Below are 9,125 nucleotides of genomic sequence, written 5' to 3' on the forward strand. Positions count from 1 at the left end.
AACAAAAACAAAAAAACCCCTCTGCAGACTATGTGTAAAAGCCCCATCTGGTGACGCCTGACGTAACAGTATGTTTCCATCTAATTACAGTACACTTTAAAAATACACTGTGCATTATTGACACAAAAACAAATGGATATGTCTGTATTCTAATAAATTATACCACACAGAAGAAAAGTATTACCAGCTCCAAAGGAGTGAGCTGATGGATCAGATTTTCTACAGGAGTATGAGAAGAAGGAGAAATGAACAGCCAAAGTATTTTTAGGATGGAGATTGTTATTTTTGTGTGAGAGATGCACAATGTGCTAGTTTGGAGCCCAAAGTGACCTAGACCACTACAAAACAAGTGGAGAGTAGTCAAAAGCAGCAGCATTTTTTTTGCATGTGTGACCTTACCAACACTTGTCCTACCCTGACAGAATGGAAACTTCATCTAGGAACTCCTTTTTAAGAATGGATTTTGTATTGCTGTGTTTAAAATGTAAAGCTGTCAAATGTAGCAGCAATACCTACAGCTGAGCTACACAGGCCAAAATGTAAGTATCTTAACCACAGCAATAGAGAGCTAGATTTGAACATGCATCTTTCAGACAAAAGCTTCTATATCCCGTTACCATGACCTGTGCCAGCCAGGCCTCCCTCTCAGTCTGTTCCCTTTAAATTTACAAGGAACGAAATAACAAGAAGGACATTCTTTTATTGCATTGTTTCAAATAAAATGTCTGTGCTTTCTCTGGATGGTTCCAGCCCGATTTATACAAGGTGAATTTGACCTTCAAGAGGCAGAACATCTGGGAATGACAATTAAAGCCATCTGCACCCAAGGCAAGCAGGTTGCTTGCTACCCACTCCATTCTGTCGCCTTCAGAACACAGAGAAGGGGGGGAAATCTCAAGACAGCCATCCCTTTTTTATTGACTGTCTCCTGTGCTTTTAGAGATGTGAAAATACACAGAGCCTGACTGCACTTCTTCTCAAGGAGTCTCACCAAGGATGACATGAAAACTCCAGCAGTGCACTCGAAGGTTTTTGACTGAGCTTCTATGAGGATGATACTACCCGGACCCAAGTTTTCTTTCATGTTCAATCTATCCTCCACAGGTTTCACCAGAAGTCACCTGGTATCTCTGAATTTAGACTCTTGTTTCTCCTTTATGTGGCTGAGGGGCATGAGCACATTTTATTGGCCATCCAACTTCAACAGGAGTCAAAGAAAAACTGCTCTTCCTGAGGTACTCTTTTTAAGCTCCAGCTTTACTTGGGAATAGTGAAGATGTTTTAAAACACTGGTGAAAATCCATACCTCATGGCAACCAGATATTCACTATGTTGCATAAATGTTTGCTCATACTTATAACTCCCTAAAACTCAGTTTTGTGGGGGTCTTTGGGTTTTGTTTGTTTGGGGTTTTTTTGTTTGTTTAAACCAAATACTGTGAATGCCCACCATGCTGATTACCACAGTCCCAGTTTTACCTCATACTCTTCCATTTGCTTGTATCATCTGATTTCTCATTTCTTGCTTTGCTGGTGAGCTCTTTAGTACAGGAGAATTTTGTTAGCAGTGTCTGGCCAGAGATACCAAATCAACACACATGACAGACTTACAGCACTATCAGTGTCATGTAGATATTTGCATGGAAGGATCATACTTGCTTATGGACAGGAAGTACACTGTTAATGTCTCATTTGGATAGCCAGACCTGGTTGGAATTTCAAAAGAAAAGGAAAAATAAAAAGCTAGAGGATGGGGAAAAAAAACCCAACAAACCCAGAACTGGATTTTTTTCTGTGGTATTTGAAGTATTTTGATTTCATTTTCTCTTTGTATAATTTTTTTCAGCCTACTTCAGAGTTCTCTGTGTGCCACCTATTGGCTCAGCTCACTCTGAGTTCTTCAGACAAAAACATTAATGGAAAAGTCATGCAGGGCCAGAAAATGGGAGCTTGAAGGCCAGAGATCACGTATGGCAAAGCTGTCCAGAAAACAGGGAAAGGAAGCTTATTTTTCTAGGCAGAGCGAGCCAACTGCAGCCCAAAAGGGAGTCACACCCCCTGTTTTAAACTATGAGTGTGACTCAGATAAACCAGCAACATGAAATTACACTAGCAGAAAGATATTTTAGAAAATATTCCATACCACAGATGACATATTCAAGTATTATGCCTTTGGAGATTTAACCTGCCTTCTTTTGAGTGAGAAACCAGACACTTAGAGAATTAACCGAGATTATATTGACAGGTCTAGGTTCCACAACAATTCCCCATGTGTATGTCCCATAAACATCTTTCTTTCCTGTGTCAGTCATACATTCATCTTCTACCACAATAATTCTTTGCTAAGATCCTGTTCCCATAATAGAAGGAGAAAAAAATGAGTGACACCTCAAAAAATATTTGATAGTCTAAAAACAATTCCTAACTTCAAAGACTATCTACATAAAAGTTGAAGACTTTTGCTACAAAACCAAGCCACTGGGAAATCATTTTCCATCTGACATCAATTCCCCAGCTACCAGAATGAAGGCTTTAACTAAAAGTATAACTTTTACAAGAGGTTCTTAAACATTTTAATCTATGCTACAAGAAAACATGCTCACAGTCAGGTTATTTTTTGTTGCGATTCAAAAATGGGTTGTAAGAGAGAGAATATCACAAATCAGAGGGAAGGATGGCCTTCATGGCCATCTGACAGGCATACAGATACACAGCTGAGTTAGTGATTTAACAGAGCAGGAGATGGGTATATTTGACCAATGAAGCACAAATTCTTATGAACACAAAACCAGATACAACCAAAAATATTTTCAACCAAGAGCATTGTCCAAAAGTAAGGGTATCATTTTTTCAGAGCTGAATCACTACAGCAAATCACTCCTAATGTACCGAACCACATTAAAGGGAGGAATCAGTGCATGCAGGTCTACAGGTCATGTATTCAGACTCAGTGCTGGCAAGCACACATTTTTAAGATTTGATGGTGGGCCATTTTCCCTTACTAGAAACATTCACCAAACCCCACAAATTCTTCTTTAACAGTCCTTTTTCTTTAAACCCTGTTTTTATTTCTAGCTGAAGAGGAGATTGCAGGTCTGAAACAAGATGTGACCTTGCAGTGCATTAAATGGGTGAGCATGTTAAAAGGCTTGTAAATATATCTGGAACTTTTTTTTTTTCTGACCATCTGTTTCATACTTAATATCTTGATAGATAGTTCAGCTTATTACCTACCACTAACATCATCTTTCTGCTGAAGCCTTGTTATTTGAAATATGGGGTCTCTCCTCTGTATAGCAGTGACTAAGTACGTTGGAACCCACTTAAATTTGTTTTCAATGCATTAAATTGGTAACATGCAGTGTTGCTGTATACCAGGTTTCTATGCTACACAGTAAAAGTTTAAACAATTAAACCAATTTAATGTATGAACCAGGCACTCCATATGGCTGGGAACAGTCAGGTTTTACAGTGAAATTTTTGCCTGGTAGTTAGGATTGTGCAGAGGTATGCAGATGGTTTTGCCAGGAGAAAGTGAAATAATTAATGCAGCTGAAAATGACCTTGATCCTAAAGTCATTACCTCATTCCTTGAAGTATCTGAAAATACAATGACAGAAGCAAGGGCCTGAGTGACTACTGTGACTTTTATTTTGTCCTGAGTATCAGTATGACATGGGTACACGCCAACAATAAATCAATTTCCTGGAACACAAAGCAGTAAAAAGTTGGGGTCATGTTTTCCTGCTGGCTTTTTTTTTTTTTTTTGTGTCTGTCGTTTCTGTGTCTCAGCAGACTTTACATGACTTCCTCCTGTCTGCCTACATCTGTTTTATAGATTAATGGTACCTGTAACTCCTCAGCTGAAAGGTAAAATAATGGCAAGGGTGATGAAACCATGTGCTCCATGACATAGGAGGCTGACTCATGAGGTCAGGAATGAACTCCTGCCTTTCACCACTAGCAGAGCCTTATGTTGCTACCCAAGCACCAGGCATGTTGAAGTGGAGACAACATAAACCTGGAGATGCACAGAAGCCTGAAAGGTCCACCTGAAAGCCTGAAAGGTTCACATGCTTTCCAGGGAAAAAAGTAGCTTTCCCCAAGGTGCCACAGGACTTGTACTACCACAGCAGGTCAGGGTGCTTCACACCAACTGACCCAGAGCCCAGCAGAAGCAAATAAGGTTTTGATTACCATATTTTCATCTGGGTTGTCAAGGTCACTTGTGCCTATTGAAGATGCCCTGAAGTGAGGTGCTGGAAGGATCAGACCCCTTTCTACAGCTGCCCACAGCAACAGGGCCTTGCTTTCTAACGGGGCAAGCTGATTTCTGCAACTTCTGGTCTTCTCTGAGATATCAAGAAAGGCAACTTGTGCTTTATTGATCATTCAAAAAAAGCTTTCCAGTCAGTGTGCAGGATCACAGTCATGCCTAGAAAACCATGTTAGTTAGGATTTTATAACTATACTCTTTAAATTGTTGCATGCACAGAGGAGCTCACAGTGAAAAAAATTTCTCCTTGTTTTTATATGGAAGCTCCTATGCTCAAGCTTATATCTGTTGCCTCATGTCCTGTCATTGGGCATAATTGAAAAAAGCCTAGCACTGTCCTCCTAGCTCTCTTCCTTTACAGATTTATAAACAATAATGAGGTCGCCCCTCATTCGCCTCTTCTCCAAGCTGAAGAGACCCAACTCCCTCAGCCTTTCCTCATAAGGGAGATGTTCCACTCCCTTCATCATCTTGGGGGCTCATCATCTTGGACTCTTTCAAGCAGTTCCCTGTTCTTCTTGAACTGAGGGGCCCAGAACTGGACACAATATTCCAGATTTGGCCTCACCAGGGCAGAGTAGAGGAGGAGAACCTCTTCAACCTACTAGTAGGTTGAAGATGGACCAGTAGGTCTCAACTACATTGACAAATAACAATAAAATAAAAACTATAAAAGGATTTTAGTTAAATCTTAGCTAAGCCAATTGAATGTAGCACAAAGTTCTAGAAGATTCCCTTGGGGAAACTTTTACATTCAGAAGATAGGAAATACAAATCCTCCCTGCCCTTCATCATTCATTTAACTGCCAGCACCCCTACTCTATAACAAATCCCACCCAGGTTGTACATTTTCCAAAGCACATCCTGCCCATATCATACAAACATCTAGTAAAAAATTATACCATAACTCTGACAATGCAAAGACAGGCAAAAGTTTAAAATTATTATGGGAATTACCTGGATTACTGACACTGATAGGTTTAAAGCCCCAGGGGATAGGTTGTATCGTTAACAGAGAAGGTGTGGAAGGTAAAACAGAGGCAATTACTCAGTACATCATAATAACCTGAACTAGAATTCCCTGAAGCAACTGTGTTTGCCTGACATAACTCATAGGCCAATGCTTGCTATAAAGGGGTACACATATTTTCTTCTGCTCTCCTTGGAAAATTGTCTTCATGTAGATGCATGGAAGTCAGTAGTCACCTCTGAGCACCAGTGCTGCTGCTGAAGGGAGTCCTCTAGCATGAGGTCAGGGTATCCCTTGCACACACAGTCCTATCAACAGTGAGAAGTCTACTTAGGATATGTTACCTCCAAGCAAGTTCAATTTCCTGATGTGAACAGAAAGTGAACCAGGAGAAGTCATTAGAGACCTGAAACTTATGTCAAAGGGACTTGCCTCTCTAGGTTGCTGCAATGATGACCAATAGGGATAAACTAATCTGTGGGCAATTTAGAGCACGGGTCTCACTGAAGTGCACTGAATTATCTTGGGGAGCTCTTCCTTCTCCACCTTTTGTAGAAAGAGCAGTCTCCTGAGAGGTACCACAAACATGGGATACTGTTTACAATAGTAAACCAAACCCAAGCCTGCTTAATTTCAATGCTGAAGGCCTTTGGCTGTGTGTGGAACAGGGTAGGTTGAGGGGCAGCCTTGCAATTACTGCAGGGTCCATACCAAGCCCAGTTGAGTCATAAACTTCAAGGAGGGGAAAAAAGGCTTTTTTCCCTTTGTGTCCAGACAAGTGCGGGTCCTGGCATCTCTTCAGGTTTACAATAGAAGACCCATCTCATTCATGCCTCAAAAGATCTGGAACCTGACACTTCTCTTGGGCACTCAGTCCTAACTGGCAGGATATGTCTCTGACACTCTCCTTTCAAGACAAGTGTCAGCAGGTGATGAACTTTGTATTCTTCACTCCTGCAGCTTCAGAGACTGGATCTCTGTTTCTACAGAATTTATGAATGATGGATGTCAAGACCTTTGGTTTTGGGGTTTTTTTGTGTGTTTTTTTGGGTTTTTTTCAGACCTGTAGTTGCAGTGTCAGAAAATAAAAGAAAGATGAATAGTACTCTTCTTTCCTCCATCCTTTCTTTTGCAAGTTCTCACACTGAAGAAATAGAGCTATATTGGTTCGTGTACAGTAAGCACAAATACTGATATGCAGCAGGTAAGACTCCAACATATTGTTGTGGAACCCTCCCAGCCTTGCCTGTTGAGCTCTATGCATTGGTGCACCTGACAATTACACTCATGATGTTGTTGTGGGCTTGACTGCATTAGGTATCTATTGTTAACTTCCACTGTGATTTTAGTGTTTTGGTTAATTAGTTCCACCTCATGAGGCAAATGTCTTATAATTACACTTTGCAGGATGTTCACTAGCTGAGCAGATTGCTTCCTCAGTTCAGGGCATCTCTAGCAGGGGCTCTGAGGTCACTGTATAAGTATTCCAGTAACAGAAGGGATGATGAAAACCGTACAGCAAGCCTGTCCCTCTCAGTGAGGTAAGGGCTCATGCTAGTCTAAAATGACTGGACAAAGATGAGATTTAGAGAAGTCTTAACTAAAACAATGCAAATTTTTCAGCATAAACACTTTAGCCCTTACGGTCGTTTCTCAATCATTCACATCTTTTTCTGCGCATTGATTCTGATAAATTTATGCAAACATATTTCAATTAGAGTGGCCTGTGAGCAATTTACTTTGACTATGCCTTCAATTACTCCTTACAAAGTCTCAAGTCAAGAGGACTCAACTCTAAATTCACCCCTACTGCTGAGTTATTCCAAAGTCTAGGGGAAAATCCAAACCTGATCATCACAGGCTTTCAGCAGAACATAAGAACATCCTTAAAGGCTTGACTGACTCTGGATCACCTCATTACTGTAGTTATGCAGTAGAGCTTTTTCTTCCCTCATGAGTTCCTGGCACTGTGAACCACTGCATGCAAGCATCCAGTTGTGCCAGAGCAGCTCCTCACCTCCCTTTGGGAGAACCCAGGCTCTATCCTCCTGCAGACTGGCCCAGGCAAAGACCAGCCCAAAACACCAATGCCCTCCACTCCTCAAACAACAATAGTCTCTTCTGTTCCCCCAGCAGCTGTGAAGCAAACCCCAAAACACCTCATTTGCACAGAAGCTCATTGTATTTGTATGAAGTGCTTGTTCTTCCAATCAGATCACTTATCCTTTGGGATGGAAGCTTCCACTGGTATATCTGTTGGTTCTCTAAGAAGCAGCCATCTCATCATTTGCAGCCAAATACTTTTTTAACTAGGAGGCTGAAGACTCAAAACTGATCATTTCCAACAGAGTTTATATATTTTCTTGGAGACAATCAAACACCACTATCCCTCCACCAGGGCATCATGATGATAGAAACAGGATCCCTTTTCCAGGCTCTCATTAATAATCCCTCCTAATAAAGAGTGATTCCTCAGGAAGTGCCGCACCTATTACCCACATGTTAATACCAGCTTAGGTTTCCTTATGACTAATGTCATTATAGTGAATTCCAAATGAATTATTCATGATTGGCTCCTTCTTTTTAATGCCTTTGGCATGTGACATGGTTTCCACAATGCCTGCAAAATGTCTGTGGTAGGAAAATGCTCATAGGTGTCCCTGGCAGCTGGAGGCTGAAAATGTAACTGTTTTGCATTATATCCAATGAAGGAAGATTAACATTTATTTTAGGAGAAAGTCTTCAGTTTCCCACAACTGCTCTCCTGTAAGTCAATATAAAATGGATTGGATAGAGGCTGATACACCTTTGTTCTTCAAGTGAGGTATGTGGCCTTTAAAGGGAAAGCAAATATTTTCTTTACTCTACACCCCAACTACTGTCAAAGATCTCATATTCCCTAAAAATTAAGAAAAACTTTAAAAATCCAATATTCCTTAGAGTAACTTTATTTCTCTGGGACTCTAAATGAAATTTGTAAAGCAAGAGAAAGGATTACATATTTCAACACGATTTTCAGCCTATGGTAAATTTTTCTAATAGGGAAACCCTTGAGGGATGTGTGCTATTTGAAGTAAATAGGACCTGTCTTTGCTTGGGACCTGAAGGACTCAGTACAACAGCACAGCCACCACAGCAGAGATAAGTAATTTAGCCAAGCTGTCACCATCTCCTCCTGTTTTTAGCACATCACAGCTCAACTTCTTTTTCCATTTGTTTTTCACAGACACTGTTGTCAGAGGCTTTTCCCAAGAAGATAGACAATTTCCAGCCTGAAATATAACGTCTTCCAGCTTTCTCTCCCCAAAGAGTTGAGCTTACAGTAGTTTAACAGAGCCCAAGTTACTTGGCAGTTGGAGACTCAAGTTCCTTACACCTGAAAGGAGATTTATTAGTTTAGACTATCTACATCTGAAAATATTACCCTTGCATCTAACCTGAATGAAACCCCTTGCTCCTCTCCCTGTGCTCAAGGATATGCCTGTCATACACAAGGAAGATTAGACCAGGTCATGCCATAGGCCCAGTCAACACAATATCCAGTCTTAGGAAATGCCTAGTAATGGGAATTTAGGAGAAAGTGTATAAGAAGTGATGCAAGGATGAAATTCTTCATATCTTCTGCATTTAAAATAATTTGTGGTTGAAGGACTTCTTAGCTGTAGCCTACATCTACATTTAATAGCTCATTAGAGATGTTTGCTTCCCATTCATTTGCTTACTTGCTTCTTGAACTTCAGATATCTGAACATCCTGTGGCAGTGAGTTCCACAAATATGTATTGTGTGAAGAAGCAGATTTTGTTTATAGACTGTTGCATGATTATTTCATTTGCTACTGCTGAGTGTTATGGGAAATAGCCAATAACCATTCCTAACAA

Source organism: Calypte anna, chromosome 13, assembly GCF_003957555.1.
Source record: "Calypte anna isolate BGI_N300 chromosome 13, bCalAnn1_v1.p, whole genome shotgun sequence".
NCBI lineage: Eukaryota > Metazoa > Chordata > Aves > Apodiformes > Trochilidae > Calypte > Calypte anna.